The sequence below is a fragment of the Bactrocera tryoni genome, chromosome 1 (assembly GCF_016617805.1).
Source record: "Bactrocera tryoni isolate S06 chromosome 1, CSIRO_BtryS06_freeze2, whole genome shotgun sequence".
Lineage (NCBI taxonomy): Eukaryota > Metazoa > Arthropoda > Insecta > Diptera > Tephritidae > Bactrocera > Bactrocera tryoni.
Window position 1 is genome coordinate 79,486,672 of NC_052499.1, and position 20,445 is coordinate 79,507,116.

The following is a 20,445-nucleotide window of genomic DNA, read 5'->3' on the forward strand; positions in this document are numbered from 1 at the left end:
GCGCATGCGCGCGCTAAGCTCTTGGCTCACAAGTATATATACCTTTTGCTTGTAGTGTAATAAACATTCATCCTTTATTTTTTTGTATATTTGCTTGGCTTACATTTATGCTTACATTTTACAGCTATGACGTGGCCGTTCTACATTTTGTACTACTTAAAGAAAAATTATAAACACTTTTAACCATTTTTTTTATTTTTAACATTTAAATTTATCGCGCTATTTATGCTTACTATTTTATTTTATTTTATCTGAAATATTTTTCTTTTTTATTATTTTGTCACAAATAAAAATATGTTTTTTTTATTTTAGAAATAAGGAAAACACTTTTTTGTTGTTGTAACTTAAACGTATTAACATGTTTTACATTTTATGCTCAGTTTTACTGTTCTACATACTTTGCATTACAGTTATTTTATAAAAAAAAGTTATAAGCAAGACAAAATGAATTATTTCTTTTATTTATGAAATTTTGCTAATTATATTATATTACGTATTACGTTGCTTTCAGGATTCCATTTATCATAATTTTTAGCGTTTTCTTTTCGTTCTATATTTATCATTTATTTTATTTTATTTTATTTAGCACATATTTTAGTACAGCATTTTTGTATTATTTATTTTTAGCTGAGAAATACAAAGTATATTTATTATGTATTAATTTTAGTTTTTGTTTTTGTTACTTAACAAACTAAAGTTGACGCTATAACATGCATATTTACAGAAAATTTATAGTATTGTTGTTGCCTACATTTTACAAACACATTTCTTACTACTACTAGTACTAATCATTATTGTAGCTAATTTCAGTTAATTTTTATATAGATGTCTGTATGTAATTATGTGTATTGTATTGTTTTGCTTCGACCACGGACCAGAAAAATTAGCCTGCAAAGAGAGAAATAAAGAGTGGTTATTAGAAGAGAGTTTCTGAGACTTTGCTTTGAGGTTAAGTATTAATTAAAGGTGGTAATAACGAGGAAAATTGTTTGCATATATTTACTGAATTATAGAATAAGCTGAATACTAAAGAAATAAATCATCATTACATAATAATTATAATATACAGTTTTATAAATATGGAAATATATAAAATTTTTAGGCGATCCCTGCGTATAGGCACTTGAAATTATTTGAGAATATTTTGAGGATATTACTAACCAACAGAAGCTACTCGAAGAGACCTTCTTACAATCTAACACGAGTTCTCATCGAATTATTATGCATATGTGTGATGGATTGGTTTCTACCGTTTCAAAACTGAAAGAGAGAATACCATATTTTCTGTTTTCATTCTAAACAAACTCGAAATGCTATTGTACAACGAGAGAGAAAAGTACGAAAATTGTAAAAACGCCAGATAAGATTTTCTCACGCAAACGCTTCAATCTGGCCAAATGAAACTCTTTATCGAATACCTATCCTTTCTGAACAAATTCATGGTGCACCATACTACGACTAGAACAATGAGCATCACCTCAATTTTCGAGCGGCTTTTGCGTGGTTTTTCTATTCTGCTTTTTCCCCTTCATTCCGATGATTGATGACTTGTTCGATGTCACACTCTTAAACCCATGTATTATCAGTAGTTAAAATGCTCTCCATGTATATGGGATAGGAACTCTCACGATCAAGCATACCCAAAGAGATCTCTTTTTGAGAAAAAAATCAGCTTTATCGGGACGAGTCTAGCAAGACGAATTTCAAGCATCATATCCTTCACTTTTTTAATATTTTCATCAGTTGAAGTGCTCGATGGTCAGACAGAACGAGGGCCTCTTCAACGATCTCTCGACCGACTTTGAGGCTTTGTTACGGTTGTGTTTTTGACAAACCTGAATCACCGTAAGTCTTTTCCAACATTCACAATGATTCCGCATACGAAATTAGGTGAGAAATATAAAACTTGAGACTTTCTCTATATACATATTTGGGTTTCGAGATTTCAAAACTTCTGTGCAATACAAACATTTAAGCCATGCATATAGCATATAGCAAACCAACAACCACAATATATCTGGTCTAGGATTTTGAAAAATCGGTTTTTGCAATTTTGAAAGTTTAGACTTACTATAAAAATGGATGGCAAAAATGTTTTTCATTTTTTTATAATAGTTTAAAATTGCCTAAAAATTCATGCGTCTGTTGCAGGGATCGACTAAAATCATATTCTATACTTACAAGCCGCTAAACTTCACCGCAACTGACAAATCGCGAGCCCCCCTTTTCCAAGCATATCTCCATCTCTCAGCTCAGCTATCACTCGCACTCGCGTTCAAGGGCGCTAATAGCTCGTAACTGCTGCCAAGAAGTACAATTTGTGGCATTTATGGCAGATTTTAAATGCGCAGAATGCGCGACACTTAAGTGTCAACTCGCACATAAAATTCAATTACTTGACAGCGCCGCCGCGTGTCAACCAATGCAGAGCGGCAGGGCGATATGACAAAGAGCAAAGAGCGCTAAGGCAACAAAGGGCAAGTACATATTGAAGTGAAGGGTGATACAGAGGCGTAAAAGTCGCTGAAGTGCTATGATTTTAGACTGGTGGCGGCGGCAATAAAATTGCTTCAACTATTTATAGTACAAATATATAGTTATGTATGTATGAACAGATGTAGGCATAAGCGGCAATAAGACTACTGAATAAGCCGACTCCGCCTCTGCAAACGAATGGGCGGCGCACAGTGGTACTGGAAATTTACGACTATCACCAATTTGCGCGATTTATTATTATTATTGCGCCTAAAAAGCCTTTCAAAATTGTGCTCAACTTTTCATATTTTTATAATTTTATTTGCAGCCATTCAAGCGTGAATATTTTCGCCAGAATTTACTTTAGAATTACGCTTGTGTCAATACTAAATTTTATTGCTACTCATTTCACCCCACCCCATATACGCAGTATTTATGCCGTTATTTGCTGTTAGGCCTATTAAATTTTGTATCGCACGCGCCCAACCGCTTGACAACTTATCTTAAGCGTATTCGCATTTGCATATAAATATTAGAGATTAACTTCTCTTGCGCCAATTTCAACTGAGTCTTCTTTATCGCCAAACACATTTGTGCATAATACCGTACTAGTAGTGTCGTCCACTCCCCATCTCATGCGTTTCTCTAGTCTCTCACTTACTCATCGCTTGTCACTTTATCATTGGCCGCCGCTGTCGGCAGCAGTGGCAAGTGTCAGTCGAATTAATGAATAATTTAGTTGCTGTCCATTTGCGGATTTGTCGCCTAGTTAACTGCCCATTTGCGCTACATTTAGGCTGTTGGCAGTTGTTTTGCGCCTTTGCGTTTATCCTGCGAGGCAAAAAGCCTTTGTTTCCCAAGTTCAATTTGTTACTCTGTTGATAGCGATTTGATGAAGTGCGACAATGCTCATAATTTTGCGCCAAGACGCGATAAGATAACCCATTTTTTATGTAGTGTAGTAATAAAATAGCCTTTGGCGCAAATAAAAAATGGTCCAAATCGTAGGCAGTGCTAGTGGGGGTAGAAATTTCGATACCAGATAGCAATTATGTGGAACACGAGTGGCAAATAGTTTATGAAATATATATGTATGTATATGGTTATTTCAATGTCCAAATTATTTATTTCAAATTTGTAGGTTATGCTCTCTCGTAGCAACAAAAAAAGAGCAAGTCTTTTGAATATGTTGAAAATATTATACGGTTTTTCAATAAGGCACTACAAAAGTAGACCGAAAGGTACGGCAAACGGCGCCATATTTTTCTCGCTCTTTCGACATTTCTCTTCAGTAAAGTTTGAAAGATATACGTTCCAACAACGAGTCGAAATTATGAAAATTTTCTGCCGAAATTCGGAGTCAGTGCTTCAATTTTAAGAGTAATCAATATTTAATAACAATCTAATAACATAATAAAATACTGAAATGATTAAAATATTTTGTAAATGTAATTTTTTTTAAAGGAGAACAATATATGATTGAGTAATATGTCAACGGCTAATGTTGTATAAAAACAACTCAATTACCTAAGACAATTAAGTTGTAATTTTTGCTCAATTTAATTTACAATTAACTAATTTCATTGCACATTTTAATTGCTCACTGGAAAAATTCTTTGTACTCTAACTAAGCATTCTTCATACCGTGTCACAAGGAAATCTGATAAAAAAAAGTTCTTAATTAAGTCAAATGATAATAAAACTGATTTAACAATTTGACATAAAAAGAGGAATTGAACTAATTATACTTAATTCGAAGATGAATTATGAATTTTTTTCTAATTTCACCAAGTGTTGAAGAAAAGCGAATCGAACAAACTATACCAATTATTCAAACATCATCATATGCCAGACCAATTAACGCATTTCATAGGCTTTCCAGCGACAAGTGCTTTCCGAATCATATCAAACAGCGCTGCTGAGGTATTAGCCAGTGTGACGCCGATCAACATCCAGAGAGACGAATTCGCGTGAACACACAACTTATCAGAAACGTCTCCCGCTGCAAAAATAGAGGCGAGAATCAAAAGCTTCGCAATGTGGCAGCAACGATGGTAAACTTCATGCAAAACGTTTTACCCACAGACTGATTCCGGACATACATTTGTCGATAGATAGACAACACGGACTTGGATTATCACCTGATACAAATACTCAGTGACCATGAATGCTATACCTATACAAATCCTACGCAAATGACTTTTGGCCATATTGTCCGACGTGTATAGAGTGTATATACGTGAAGATTCTGAACACGTATTCCATCATTGCCCTCGGTTTTCAAGTATAAGGGGAAAAGCTGAAAACCACACTTGACGGTAATCTCATGATGGAAGATTTGACTGCACTTTTGTGCGAGTTCTCTGTAAGGTGGAAAGCTGTCAGCGAATTGGATGCTGTAATTATGATACGATTGACACATTTACAACATATAAGGCGTCAGCGAGTCCGTACAATAGAAGAGACTACAATGTCTTCTTCTCTCCCATGAACTAGTACTTTGGCCAGTGGTCCCGTGGGAATGACATTAAATGGGAGTTGGTTAGATGTGGCGGATTAAAGTTTAATGTTTGCTCCTACTATAGAAAACAAAAACAATCATTGAAACGAACTCATAGAACTTGCGATGAAACCTTGCGTTAACAAAACATCTGAAACATACGTTATTTTGTGGCACCTATTTCCATAGTGAGGAAATTCTGTTTCTTCCCCACAAAAGAGTTTTAGGAACCCCTTAGTTTAGTTTTATATTAACAAATATAACTGATTTCGTGTCTTAAGTTTTTAAAATCTATAAAAAAAGAACAAATTTTTAATTTCGTATTTCACTTTTCGCATATAATATGTCATTTGAGCTATTCACAATAATGACACTGCGTATAAAATACGCAAACAAAGTTGATGTTAGGACTGAGGATAGCCGTTATACCATTTTGGTGATATGTCTGGATGCTTTCTTAAATCAAGATTTGCAACAAAGTTGAATTTGTTGATAAGATCGCAGCGCCCAAAGATAGTACACAGAAAAAGGTGAATCGAATACAGCTTTTAAAAATAAGTTCTCTTTGGACTGATTTCAATTAATTTTTCTTTAGACAGATAACACTAGATAAAAAGTTATGTTCAGAAAAAACTCAACAGCGACTATCCGGGTTGTACAGTTTATAGCTATCACCAAGCTATGGGAATATAGAGTGTAAGTAAAACTTCATTGCTGACATGAAATATCTTCTCGTTTGATCCTTGAATAAAATCAAGGCATTTGGAAATACGACGAGCAGGATCCGATTTCAAATACTGGGATATTTTTGAATTCGGGGAACAGTGTGACTTTCAGTGAAAAAACAAAGTAGGAAAAAATAAAACTACTTGTCGTATTTAAGGCCGATTTCTCAATGACTGGTTGGCAACCATCTGCCAGTGAATTCCTGGTTAACCAGAACGAAAGGAGTCTTAGTTAAGTTAACCAGAACTTAACTGACAGATGATCAACCTTTTCGAAGGAAGTAGTCTTGGTTAAGTTAATCAGAACTTAACTCACAGATGGCCAACCTTATCGAAGCAAGGAGTCTTGGTTAAGTTAACCAGAACTTAACTGACAGATGGTTAATCTTATCGAAAGAAAGAGTCTTGGTTAAGTTAACCAGTACTTAACTGGCATATGCTTAACTTTATCGAAGCAAGTAGTCTTGGTTAAGTTAACCAGAACTTAACTGACAGATGGTCACCCTTATCGAAGGAAAGAATTTCGGTAAAGTTAAACAGAACTTTACTCTGAAATGGTTACTAACCAGACATTGAGAAAACGGTCCTAAATTCGATTGCCACGTCAAAGATGTAATGCCATCAATCATATAAAATCACGAATACTTCAAAATCTGAGAATTAAAAAGAAATTTCCGCAATTGAAATTGCCAATTAAATATCGCCACAATTTGCAGTCAATAAATTACAAATCAACGCATACAATTACCTAAACAAGAATAATGCAGAGCACAATGAAGCGGAGGATAAGAAAGCGCGTGGAATGAAGAATATAAATTTTTTCTTCGGAAAGTAATGACGGCAAAGTGGCAAAAACGAAGCAGCCACAAATCGTGCATGCGTGTGAGTGTGTGCGTACAAATTGTCGACAATTTAATAACAGTTAAGCTCGAGTGCACGACTAGCGCACAATTGAAAGCATGTGGCTTGGTGGCACGGTACACCACCACCCATAACGTTGCGCAGTCCTTAGCAGAGCGCTTCATCACGCTCTTCATTCACTGTCGCGATGCCTAAGCATGCAACAACAAACATTAAACTGGAGGTAATGTCAATTGTTTGAGATTGTTAAGGTGAGTGTGTGTGTGTGTGTGTGTATGTATGTATGTATGTATGCATGTAGGTGTGTGTGCGTGTTCGTTTGAGTTCAACCACTCATTTGTGTCAACAACCACCGCAAGGGAACACCTCAGCGCGGGCACTTGTTGCCGCTGCCAACACGCAGCAGTGAAAGCAATTACAACAACAACAATAAGCTAGAACAATACTAATAAGAGAGCACGCAAAAAAGGACACACAAGTGGAAACAGAAGGAGCAACATTAAAAACCACAATCACGCCCACTTAATCGCGGTGAAGTGCGCTGAATGGGAGTGCAGTGAGTGGAGACTGGGAGAGCGCTTGCGGCAAGTTGAAGTGGCATTTTGCGACAGGATAGCGAATTGCGTAGACAATGGAAGTGGATAACGATGCACTGCTGGCTTTGTGCATGTGTTTGTGTGGATCTAGGGACTGCGCTTTCCACTTCGCCACTCCATCCGACACAACTGCGTGCTGCCAGCCAGCGACGTTCGCTCTGGAAGCTGCTTAAAGTCCTTAAGGATTTATGTGCAAATGCAATGTAAAATATGTTTGCCAGTATTTATGCGATTATGTCTGTACGTTTTGCTGGCAAAAAAATTCGTTGCGCGATTACCACTTGTTGAATGCGAATCGTGCAGTAAGCATTCACCGCGCCACTCGCTGTCTGTCTGACAGCTTTGCTGAGGAGAAATTGGCATTCGTTGGCTGCTGGCTTCAGCAAAGGGCACAGCAAGCTGGCCAAGTGGAAAATAAATAAGCAAAATAAAACACTTGCACAACAGAATGCGACCTGCTTTTGCCACAAACAACTACAACTACATGGAGCTGTTGCCCCAGCCAGCTGCGCATAATCTGTCTGTCGTTGTTCTAAATACTCGCACAATACAAATGCGAGCGCCAAAGGCGATGAACGTGTTTTTAAGTGTCGTGTCGAAAACAATGGAACAACAAGTACTACAACAAAAGCAACAGCATTATAAGCACAACACTTTGCTTGGTGTGAGAGTTTGAATTGGGATGCTTTGAAATGAAAGTGCGCACTTATGCTCGCATTATGCTGTGCTTGTATGTGTCTGTGTGTGTGAGTAATTCATAGCTCAATGTGTTTGCAGAAGGATATGTGAGCCCTCAAATCAAGTGTGTGTTAAAAAGGTGCTAAGCAAACAAGATAATATGTGTTTCAACCGCTAACGACCTCACTGAACCTCAACAATTGCAAGCGGCATTCAAGTAAACCCTGTAGGAAATACAGAAAATCTTATGAGAGTATGAGAAAACAGTGTAAACTAATTTTTTCAAATTAGAAACGAATAAAAAGTACTCATATATTGATACTTGTCTAACACCCAGACTTTATTATATGATTAATCTTTAATTCCAGTAGTTTTTATGGCAATCAAATAATATATTTTAAGTGTTACATGAGGTTTCAAAAAATCGTTTTTTTTTTTTATTGTCCTTTTAAATTCTACAACACCTCTATAATATTGTCCTTTTCAAGTTGATCCGAGTAACAGTTTCGGAGATACAGCCTTGAGAACTTGTGTGCTCGAGGCTAGCTGGACTAAGTGCGTCATCTTTAATCGCGTTTTTTTCGAAACTGTGTTTTTGAAGCAGGTTGGGAAGATTTCTCTAGAACTATTCAACTGATCTTTATGAAATTTTACACAGGTTTTTGAGATGCGATTCTTAAAGACTTGGATACATTTTTTTTTTCTATTACAACTATTTAAAAAAAATTTAATTTTTTTGTAAAATGTATGCTTTTCGTTGGTTTTTCCTTCGTCCAAGTTCCAAATTAAGATTTTAGCTAAAACACGTATTTTTTCACTTTAGTTGATCCTGTAAGGAGTTATTTTGCCAACGCGGAAGCATCTATTTTCCGAGCGGTCACTGGAAATGGCCTCGCAACGGCGGAGTTTAAAATATTTTTTTCCAAAAATTTCGGAATTTTTTTGTTAATACTAGTGTATGTTTTGTAGCAATAAAAAATTCTAATATTTAATTTTTACATAAGAACATTTTTTTGAAAAAGTGCAGTTTTTTGCCCCTTATGGGGTTACTTGAGTTTCACGGTTTCAAAGATATTATTTTACTATTTTATTAAATTCTGTAACATCTGGAGAATACTATTCTAAGTTCTCAAGTTTATCCGACTAATAGTTTTGAAGATGCAGCCTTGAAAACTTGGATGTCGAAGTCAGCTCTATAGTCACTCAAAACTTTAAAAGCGTTTTTCTTGAAACTATGTTTTCAAAGACGATTATCAAAATTCCTTGCTAACTACTGTACAATTTTTACTTCCAGCTCCTGGTTTATCATATTAATTGAAACAGCTATATTTTCTTTTAACTTGTGATGAACCTGTTCGAAGTTCTGCTGACTGCCCAAAATGACGTAGTAATTAATGTTCGAGTTTTGCATCTTTCCCTTCGATATTCCACAAAAGCTTTGAAAAATATGTGTGTTTGATACAAAAAAAAAGTTGAATAAAATATTTTATTTTTTATATAAAAAAGAAAATTTTGAAAATACTAGGTCGTTTTTTGCACGAGGAAACCCATATTACCCCTTAAGAAATAAATATGCAAATTGATACATTTATGTACTGTTTTTTTTAATAAACATTTAAGCAGTTAGTTTTAAAATATTTTTACTATTATTAAATATTGAGAAAATTAGCCATTTTATTTCGAATAAAGAAAAACTCATTATTATTTTATTAAATTTTTAAAACATACATTTGCCGGCAGGGTCAATATCTCGGAGTAATACATATGTATACATATGTTATGTACCAATTATGTGCCTCGTATGTACCTGATATACATACTATAACTGGTATGTAATTACATTCGCATAACTTGAGTTAACTATTTTCTACGGTAGTTTAAAGAATACTTTTTGTTAAGCCAATTTTTTCTTTCTTCGGACAACACGAGTGCATTTTCATCACTCTTTCCACGGAAGTTGCGTAAATTCCATTCATCTGTTAGTCAAACGCAGTATCGTTTCCTGTTTATCCATTAACTTTCGGCCATTGAAAGAATAGAAGTTTAAGAATAGAAATATAATATCTGACAGAGATTATTCAATACGAACTTTATGTCAGTCATTTACCATCTCGACTCTTAAAGCAGCTATAATTACAGGTGGTATTGAAGGAATAATGTTAATATAAGATGCACGTGTGGCCTTTTTCGACGGTAAATGGGTCAAATATTTTGCAAAAAAAAATATAGATGTCGACCGCACCTACAAGTGGAAATGTCTTCACTGATTGATGAGCTCGATTTATGTACATATGTATTTTTGTGGTCATTAGGAACCTACTAGTATATGTTACACCGAAGTTGAACTGGCCTACACACATTTTTGGGGAAAAAACATAATAGAGACTCGAAATAATGTTAAAAAATTGTCTAAATTATCAACTTTATGAATATTTGTGTACTGTGATTAAAAATTGGTGTCTTAAAATAATGAAATCGAAAAAACGAACTCGATTTCTGCAAATTAGTTTCCAAGAATTTATCTTTTTCTATGAAAGGTCTACTAATTTAATAGGTGTTATCAAGACTGAGTTCAACGTAGTCCAAATGAGTTATAAATTATTCGGGAAAAGATCATAGATCATTGATATAGAGGAAAATGCATATTATGTAATATTTAAAAGTTAAAAATATATGCATTTAGACTCAGATTTTTTTATGTCGTTACAAGGATTGTTTTTGAAAAAGCTACTTTCAAGCTGATTTTCAGTTTGCAAATGGAAAATGCCTTAGATCAGGCGACTACAGAGAATGGTTGCTCAGATAAATCCATTTTCTTTAACAAAAAGCTTTAAATTGTTTGGCCTTCATGTCAAACACTTCTGCCTTTTACTGGAAGTCGAAAAAGTCATTTCGTATTTCTAATCATATTTACCCAATATTTGGTTCAAAATCACCAAATAGTGACTTTATTTATCACTACGTCGTTTTACTAATTTGACGAACTTTTCCCACCAAATCAGCAATTTCACAAGTTTTGAACGACCTGCTTGTGACCATCATTTAAATTCGCAGAACCATTTTTAAATCACGTGTACGACGTATAAACCTGCCGACACAGCATGATTTGGCGTTCCACTTGACAGCTGGTGTCATAATTTGCGGCAGCCACAAATCAGTTGTCAACATGCCACACCAACCAACACACCCCAACTCCAGAACTCCAGAAGCAATGCGCCAACATTTCCCTAGCGGTTATTAATGAGAGAAACTTTGTTGGTGTAGGAATTCCGGAAGCCGCAACGAAGAACAAGGACACAATACAAAAGAATTTCGCGACTCTTTATTATTTTAAAATGAGAAACTCAAAGCCGTCGAACAAGAACAAGCAAAGCACAAAAAGCAAACGACAAAAGCGCGATAAAAATCGAAATTGGCCGTATCCTAGCAGCGTATAATAGCTTTTGTGTGGCAGCGGCAATGAGCGCTTAAAGCAATGGGAAAGCTAAAAATTGAGAAAAACCGCTTAGCGTCCGCGACAAAGTTTGTCGCGGCTTTCAACAAAAAAAAAAAAATAATAATTATTGAAAAAAATTTTTAAAAACTTTCGCTAGCAACCACTGCCAAGTAATTCCCCACTTCATTGCATTTCCCAGCAGAAATGTCGGCACATGGTTTCCTTTTCATGTAGCCCAGTACAATGCCTCTTCCCCACCTTCAATCACAGCGCACGGCAAACGTGGCAACTAAGTGTCAAACACTTCGTCCCTTAGTCATCAACTTGCGACACCCACACCTCTTTCCTTCCTTCCTTCCGTCCGTTCTTCATGCAACACGCGTTGCGGTGAAATTGTGTGGCAAAGTTGGCTTCTTTAATTTTAAGTGGCATGTTGCGAGGTGTGAGCCGGCAAAAAGAAATGAAAATCACATGCAAAAAAAGCAAGTGAGAGAATGAAGTTGTGCTAGAAACAAATTCTTTGGCAACTCGCTGAATAATTCAATCAAATAGAGCACACATAGCTATGGGTACAAAGTTACCGTCATTCTTACAGTCCCTCCATTCACGTACATACATACATATATATTGGTGCGTATGTGTATTTGCGCACGCTGCGCTTCTTTTTTACTACTTCCCATGTGCAGTTCTTTGTCGCTTTTTTTTGTTTTTTGTCCTTTCAGTTGAACCTTCGGGACATCTGATTTAATATTGACAGCGCAGGCGGGTGGTTAATAAAGTTAAATTGTCTCATATAATGTGCAGTGAGCCAAATTGTCGCCCTTTCCATGCGCTCTTGCTGCTATTTTTCTATTCTGCTTTATTCTACTCCTTCCCTAAGCGTTTGCCGTTTTTTGTTGCTTTCTGCTGTCAAGCTCTCCGGTTGGCTTTCGCCTCCAGCCTGTCACAGAGGTTAAGTTGACAACTTTTATGTTCGATTAAATTTTAATACCCAAATTTTTACCTTATTAATAAATTCTGCACGAACTGAGTTAATCAAATGCCGAAAGTTTGAAAGTGTGACAAATAGCGATAGCGCCGGCCAGCTCAGCGATGCCTTATAATTATATTTGTGTGTGTGGGCAGAGATTATAAGAGTAGATCCGCTTTATTATAATATTTTCAAGCAGACTTCGTTCACAGTTAAATCAAGGCAATATAAGGCAACTTATGTTTTTTGCAAATAGTTTTGGTTTTTGAAAAAAAAATTAATTTTAATATTTCTAATAAATTATAGTATATATTCGTACAAAATTGTGGATCTATGTCAGCAGTCGATTGAGATATCTATATTGATTTTTGAACAAGTATTTAGCCCAAAAGAATTTACTCGAATTTTCGAAAAATTACTTTAAGTAAAATAAGTATGCTAAAATTTCATAAACGTATTCGAGAATCTGGTTTGACCGTGAGCTATATAAAAGATTATTAAGATATCAAGCCGATAGTGTAATTGATTTTAAACCCTATCTAAGGAAGAAGCCTCCTTGCTTCATTTGTGCCATTTTTCAATGATGCTACTCACACATAATGACAGCAGAACAATCTAATCACATATAGTGAATCAAGTTTTTTTTTTTACTTAATTTACAAATTATTATTTTTTTTTAAACATTTTTGTACTTTTTATAGTTTTTTCCTTAAAAGACATTTTATTTTTTTTTTGTTCTCTAAAAAAATTATTCTTAATACCCTCACAACTTAAAAAATTACCGATCTAAAAATTTTCAATATTTTACTTAACCCATAAAAATACAATGTGAGCACATTTCCTCTCAAAATTTAATTAATTTGTTGTAACACGGTATAATGGACTCAAGTGGTTTCGTCATGAAGTTTGAAAACTATCTAACAATATAGTATATATGTAGTAGTCGCTAGGAGGCCATTTAACAAAATTCGCTTCATCTATAGCACTGGCGGATTCAGAGGGGGGAAATGTGGGAAATTTTCTCCTCCAAGGGCTAAATAGTTTATTAGTAATTTTACTACTCTGAAAAAATTTAAATATATCGGAAATATTAGCAAGAAATTTGCCATTTTATTTTAGAAACAAAATTAAAGACTGTCTTCGTGTTTGAATATAATAAATAATGCTAAGATACCACAGAAGTTATATGCATATATGTATGCAGAATAAATTGTTAATAAATGCAATCAATTCAGTAACCGAAAGTGCTAAATCTGAAGCGACGGGACTTAATAGAGAACTTGAAATAGATGCTGCATTCAGTCCCATCTGTGATATATTCGATTGATACATTCTCCGCGGTTTATGCTACAAGTTTTCCAAAATAGAAAAATTAGTACCTGGAAAAATAAGGAAATAGCGGGAAAAGCAACGATACTCATCGCTGCCGTCTGCTACTTTCAATTTATAATTGTGTTTTTTTGCCTATGTTATATTCTGTCTCTAACTCTTTCACTTAGCGTAATTCTTCAGAAAAAAACGATCGATTTGACAAAGACATCAAATACACAACAAAAAGCTGAGGAACATTTTCGATCCATATTTTCAGACACGAAAAAAATGGCGGCAGAACTGAAAGTTGACGAAGAAAAACCAAGCCGCAGATTGGCTGACAAACAAAACGAGAAAACTTCTGCGTGAGAACTTACGAAGAATACTACAGGATACTCAGTCTACATACCTCTTTTGGATACAATCGACGAAGATTTAAAGACGGGCTTTTCTAGAGAAGTATTGGATGGATTTCAACTAAGTTTCTTGCTTCCAGAAAAAGTTTTTGCTTTGAAAATCAAAGAAATTGAAAATATTTTTGACTGCTTGATAGATGGATTCAAAGGTCTTCTGGATAATAATAACGTCGTGCGACGTTTAAAACTCAAAGTTGAACTGGATCACTGGCAGTGACATTGGGGCAGATGCAAAAGTTAAAAGACAACAAATTAATACTGCAATGGAAACGTTGAAGACCTGCGATGTAGACAATACACCATAAATCATTGTTTTTTCGCATATTCTTCACAACTCCTGTAACGAATGCGAGCTCTGAACGCTCTTTCTCGACACTTCGCCGCATTGCTGAGGACGAATATGAAAAAATACGTTCGGGTATACATAACCGAAACATACCGGGCTGTTAACCGGTAAAAGACTTGGACAGTCCGGCAGAATTTCCCAAAATTTTTACGAAATAAATTTGAAATTTGTTTAACTTATACAACACCAAAGTTCTCCTGCTTAACTATAAGGCGCACATCTAGTGTCATAGCTTAGAAAAAAAAAAACGATTTGGGGGATTAAAAAAACAAGACAATTTTTATATTAATCGGTTTATTTTGTGTTGGTTTAATTGCGAAATATGTAGTTTTGAGAAAAACGCATTTAAAGATAAACTAATGGAGTTCTAATGAACTGAACGGCTACATTTTAGAAAGCTACGAGTATAACTCACAAATTACTTCAATTATCGATTAAAAAGTTTATCGATTTATAACTTTGTAAAATTGATTTTAAATGTGTGACCTATCGCAATATGAAAAAAATGATTTTTTAAATCAATTTCAAACTAGTTGTGGCCGTTAAGCGCTACAACCCATACCCATAACTACTATATGACATAAACTACGAAAATTTTCCACATTTCTACTATGCAAATCGTCCGCTGAGAAATAAGTACTCTCATAAAGACGCCAGATCTCGTCTCAAATAAAGTTACAAATAAACTGTACAAAAAAAAAAAACAAAAATTAGCTGCCAAATGCAAATTGACTTGCGCAAGTATTCAAATAATTCGCTTAGATAATTCGCTCAAATGAAAGTATGCGAACAAGTTTAAGCGCATTTGGAGTTCCTTTGGCTGCGCTCCCGCTTTTATTTTATTTTCCACTTTTTTTAGCTTTGACTGGACAAGCATGATTTACGTCAAACTTTTGCGACCAAGCAAACACCAATGACGCATCACCGCAACGCCACCAGTCAGAAAACTTTCGATTCTAATTGCCGTATTACACACACACACACACACACACACACACACACACCTACACAAGCGCACAGACAAACAAATAAAAAGCTTGTAAGAATTCAATTTGTCAAGCAAAAAGCGAGAATTACAAAGCGACCAGCAACAAAAAAAGAGCGAACACAAATGAATTGAAATAAATAGCGAGGAAAAAAGTTGGCAGCAAAGTTTTTACAAAGCAAAAATGCGCACTGACAGTTTGAGAAAAGTTCGCAAAGCGCAAATTACTAGCGCCAAGCCAAGGCGAAAAAACCAAAAACAATAAAAAAACACATGCATAGCAGATGGGCAGAAGACACGGCTTTGGACGCTGACAAGTCCAAAGACAGGCAGCGGTGTGCGTAAATGAATTACTGGCGCTTGTCTTAAGCAGCAAAGTGAAATGCCGTTAGGTGCGGGAGGATGAGGAGGAATGTTTGCAGGCGAAAAAATCAAAATCACGGCGCGTTGAAATTGTTTGTCACAAATTAGAGTATAAAAATCTTCATAGAAGTGGCAGAAATGTTGCTGAAATGTGGGAAGGTAGGTTGTGAATTGACTAAGAAGACAGCTGCTGCATAATTTACGCAAGCACATACACACATCTACAAAGAAATATGAAAAAACGCCGCTTTGGCGCACTCAAAGGCCTTTCAGTTGCAGTTCTGACAACAATAACGCCAAAGCCGGCATAAGAGATAAATGGCGGCCAGTCAACCACTTTGAATTCGATCAAATTAAGTAAACGCTTCATTTACGCGCAACAACAACAGCAACATGCAGCGCGAAAAGCAAGTATTTAGTAGATGTGTGTGTGTGTATGTGCAGTTAAGCCATACTTGCACATTCATTGCCCCAAGGATATAATTAAATTTTCAAAAGCTGTCCGCTGACAAGCGCAACAACCGGTAGCCAGCAAGCAGAAGCAGAGCACAAAAAACAAAAAAGTGGCCGAAGTGGCAACAAAGTAGCATAGTCAAGCAGCAGTCAAGTGGCCACCGGCCGTGTGCTCAGTGTTGCATAACATTTTGTAGGCAATCACTTACTTAATTTGCCAAGCAATGCAGAAAATGAGTGCTTCGCGTTGATTGGTGGCTGGTGGTGGCACCCCGCCCTCCACCTCGCTTTTGTCCATTTCGTTGGTAACTCTGAAATTCACCTGCATACCTTTGCTCACACTTCTACTTCTACTCGGCGTCTTGGCCACTTCGCTGCTGGCTACATTTTTAAGTGAATTAGTAGCCAATTACAAATACATACACACTTACAGTCACACACGAACACAATAGCGTAAAGATATTTTTTGTCAAGGAGACAAATTGCCCGTTTGGCGTGTTTTTTATCAGCACTTTCGATACTTTATGCGCGTTGTTGGACTTCAAGTGCGCTTCGGCGTGCTTTTGACGAGCTTCCACATTTCCATACGTTTCGTATTGTGTCGTGTAACGGATCGTTTACATATTTCACTTGCTTGTATAATTTAGCTCACTTACGGCGAGTCGGTAATTGAGTTGCCGATTTAGAGGCTATTTGCGCTCTAATGAGCTCTAATGATGCAGTGATTTGTTTTAAATGCGCTTTTAAATATTTCAGCGAAAGATGATTAGCTGTGACGCAGCTTGATTGAAATGTGTGCTGCAAATTGTGTTAATGTGCTTTAGGAAATTTTAATATTTTAAGCTCAACATGTTTAATGGTACGTTTTGATCTATCTTCGCTGGGTTGAAAAAATCGATTTTTTGAATATTTCTAATAAAGTCATTACTGGAAACATGCCTTACAAGGGATTTCATCGAAAGCATGTTTGTTTACCAGATATCAAGCCTCATATCCAGCATGGCGCTCCTTATTTACATTGTTCTGTCAGCTTTAAACGCGTTTTCCTAAAAGTTTTTTTCAACAGCTTCTGAGAGCTTAAGAGCTTTTAAGCTTTGAAAAATACTTTTTCGATTTTTATTGGTCTTGTTTGCTTGAAAGACATGATCAAAAATTAACATTTTTTAATTCGCTGTCATTTTGTCAGACTTTCAAATAATAAAAAAAACTGGTGTCTGCTATTTTTCCAGTCCATCGTTCAAAATAGACCCAATAGATCGCGAAAGTAGTGGAGCAATACAACGAATTTTAAGATTTCCTATAATTTAAGTGATTATATACCCTTGTGAATTAAATAAACCTAGAGTTTTTATCAATATATTTACATATGTCGAATGTATATGCATTAGAGCGGGCCGATTTTTTTCTATAAAGTCGCGTTTACGAGAAGTATTCTATGGAACATTCTGAAAAACTTTGCATAAGAGACTATGAGTCTCAAACCGGTTTAGAACTGGCGATTTTTAAGGCGAAGTTTACAAAATCTAAATGATCTAAAAGATGAGTTGAAAGCGTGATATTTGATATAGTTATCCAATCTGGCGGATTCCGTCAAGTGATCAATAGAAGATCAAAATGTACTTACGTATTGAATTTCATTCGGATATCTCAAAAACTGAAGAACAAATTTTTAAAAATCCCTTGGAAACTTCGCCTTAAAAATCGCTAGCTGAAAACCAATTTTAAACTCTTAGGCAAAATTATTCAGAATGATGCGTAGAACATACCCCCATATGCGATTTTTTTCGTAAATTTATTTTTTTTTGGCTCCCTGAAAATCGACCCGCTCTAATATAAAAGTATTCGAATATAGTCTCGGAGTTATGATTGTATTTGAGGAAGTTCTTAACTTAGTATAAGATTAATTTAATCGCTTTTATTTTGAAACGCTGTTTTCAGAGAGGGGGAGGAACATTTTTTTGCAACGGTTCGATAAATCGATTTGAAATTTTCATACGATGTTCTGGTATATATTTATCAAGTAGTGATCGGAAGATTTGTAAGATGGAGTCATGTGTAGAAGTTCACATGAGGGGACAGTTCTCTGAGCGCCATTCACTTGGGAGAGTCCAGAAACAATTCTTTTACATATGGCTCAAGCAGCTCAGGACTTCCGATCTTAGATCAAGTATTTTCTGGGTAGCAAAAAAACATCCGCTTGATGTCGAGCTAAGGTGAGTAGGCGAAAGATCCCTCCCCAAGGTTGTATGCAGAGTTTTGAATCCCTCACGTTAAAACACCAACAATGAAAAGCAGAAAACAGCCTCGGATAAAGAAGTGAACGGAAGAATAAGAGAGTTTCTAAGAGATCAGCAAAATACAGAGGCTCAAAAGACAAATTTTTTTTTCTAGGTTTGGTATTTAAATCGCGTTTGCTGTGTTTGCTGCCAAAAAATTTATACCAAAAATATTAACGTTTTTACCTTTAAAACACACAAAAATACTAAAGTCTCCATTTAAATATTAATCTTACGAATTTCTCTTTCTCCAACAGCAAACTTAAATCTTCGAAAGCTAATCTTTTATTAAGTAAAAGCTGCTCTAATGCTTTAAACTCCCCAGCCGCTGCTAGACCAGTACCAACAACTGCGCAGCAAAAGTATGCCAACTTCTCTTCTCGTCTCCACAGAAGTGGCTGCACAAATTTTAAATGACATTTATGCATAAATTATGTTAATAATATAATTTTACAGTGGAAATCTATGAATATGAATGAATGCGCACGCGGCACGAGCGCAAGTGCAGAAGTGAGGCAAAAAAGCAAAAGGAATAAGTGAATGAATGAACCGTAAGAAATTGCTAAGAGATCTTTGGCCAAAATTGAAACTGACTTGCCGACGAGACAGCGGTGCTGGCGACCACTGCAGTGCCCAAAGACACACTTTTAGCACAGACACCCACACAACGCGTACGACTTTGTCTATATACTTGAATATATTTATAGTACTTGTTAGTGTATGAGTGCCGTTATCATATACATCATTACGGTCGTCAACACCGAAGGAAAAAATAATAAAAATGAAAAACCTGCCGCCGTTGGCACAAAATCACGCGTACATTAATGGAGGAAATAAAAAACCAAATTGTCGCAAGCTTACCAACACACATACATACATACATATGTAGATATGTATGTATATACTGCAAAAGACAACCCTGAAAACCACTAGGCGATTTCACCACACTGATTTGTGTGCTTTGCTTTGCTGCGTGTACGACTTTTTGTCTCCACAGCTTGTAAGTTAATGCAATTTCAAAAAATGTCCTTTAAAATCTGTGTGTATGCATGTGTGTGTATACATTACGACTCCAAGCAGCGAACTAAATCACAGCCGCACAAATGTAAGGAGAAAAGCTTACACAAAAAGCAAAAACTGTAAAACGCAGAAAAAAATGTTAACGGTTGTAAAGGAAGACCATTAAACAGGCGCAGGATATGGCAATGAATCTTTTATTCTACGCGTTGAAATGCTTTGAAAGACGGCACACAAATTTATATATTTATATACAAAGCTTCAGATATACTTGTGTACTACATATATACACTATACATATTTTGCACGAGTCAAGAATAATATTAGCTTAAGTAATCATATTATTTTTGGACTTAAATCGAACTAGTCTGAAAAAAATCAAACTCATACCAAATTTTTGGAAATATGGTGTATAACTTGTGGTCCAAGTAGCGTACTATTCGCGACCACATCACCCATCTTGAGACCTAGCATTCATTATTGGATAATGTTCGATCGAATGTACCACGTTCAGCAAGCAGTGAAGAAAATAGAGTAGCCTTAACTGAGAGTGTAAGCGAAGACCGTGGAGAATAGACTCGGGGCCGTTCGCAGTAAATCGAACAGAGCTATAGAAAGGCTTGGCATATTTTATAAGACTTTAAATTGAAAGCGTACAAAATACTTGTGCTTGTGCAAGAACTGAAGCCGCTCGACCTTCCCAAGCAACATCGCTTCGCTCTATGGGCTCTTGAAAAGTTCCAAGAAGATTTGACGTTTTCGAAACAAATTTTGTTCAGCTATGACTGCTATTTCTGGCTCAATTGATATGTAAATAAACAAATTTGCCGCATTTGGGATGAAGAGCAACCTGAAAAGATCAAGAGCTCCCATTTCATTTAGGAAAAACTACGGTTTGGTGTAGTTTGTGGGCCGGAGGCGTCATCGGTTCATATTTCTTTGAAAATAATGCCGGTGAGAACGTAACCGTCAATGGAGACCGTTATCGCGCCATGATAACCGACTATTTAATGCCTGAAATTGAAGTTCTTGATCTC

The 20,445-nt window shown here is 35.9% G+C and overlaps 1 protein-coding gene across 5 annotated transcripts in view; it reads right to left on the minus strand.

The window, feature by feature from the left end:
* Window positions 1-804: 804 nt before the first annotated feature.
* LOC120770540 (forkhead box protein O) overlaps window positions 805-20,445 on the minus strand; it is a 96,061-nt gene continuing 76,420 nt past the window's right edge. For all 5 annotated transcript variants that reach the window (XM_040098118.1, XM_040098125.1, XM_040098108.1 and 2 more), the window contains one exon: window positions 805-888. The gene's annotated coding sequence lies outside the window, so the exon portion shown is untranslated. The remainder of the gene's footprint in view (window positions 889-20,445) is intronic.